Here is a 270-nt window from a genome sequence, read left to right on the forward strand (position 1 = left end):
AAGCACCTTATTTGTTTAAAGTGTTTGCAAACCAAATGTTATTGCACTTTTGTTCATATAGCAGTACTTTTAAATGAAAAAAGTGCACAATACACTACTTTTGAATTAATTATTGAATTTTGTGCATAATGCGATTAATCAATATTACAATATTATATGAATATATCATTATATTATTATTTTATATTAATATTAATCGCGATTAAAAATTGTAATCGTTGCCCAGCACTAATAAATATATATATATATATGTATATGTATATATATATA

General features: G+C 21.1%; 1 protein-coding gene across 6 annotated transcripts in view; it reads right to left on the reverse strand.

Annotated features, from left to right (window-relative positions):
- Positions 1 to 270, reverse strand: part of LOC107654438 (period circadian regulator 3) — a 22,441-nt gene that overhangs the window by 4,579 nt on the left and 17,592 nt on the right. The gene's annotated exons all lie outside the window — the stretch shown is intronic.

This window comes from Sinocyclocheilus anshuiensis, unplaced genomic scaffold (genome assembly GCF_001515605.1).
Source record: "Sinocyclocheilus anshuiensis isolate Anshui unplaced genomic scaffold, SAMN03320099.WGS_v1.1 scaffold527, whole genome shotgun sequence".
In the NCBI taxonomy this organism is placed as follows: Eukaryota; Metazoa; Chordata; class Actinopteri; order Cypriniformes; family Cyprinidae; genus Sinocyclocheilus; species Sinocyclocheilus anshuiensis.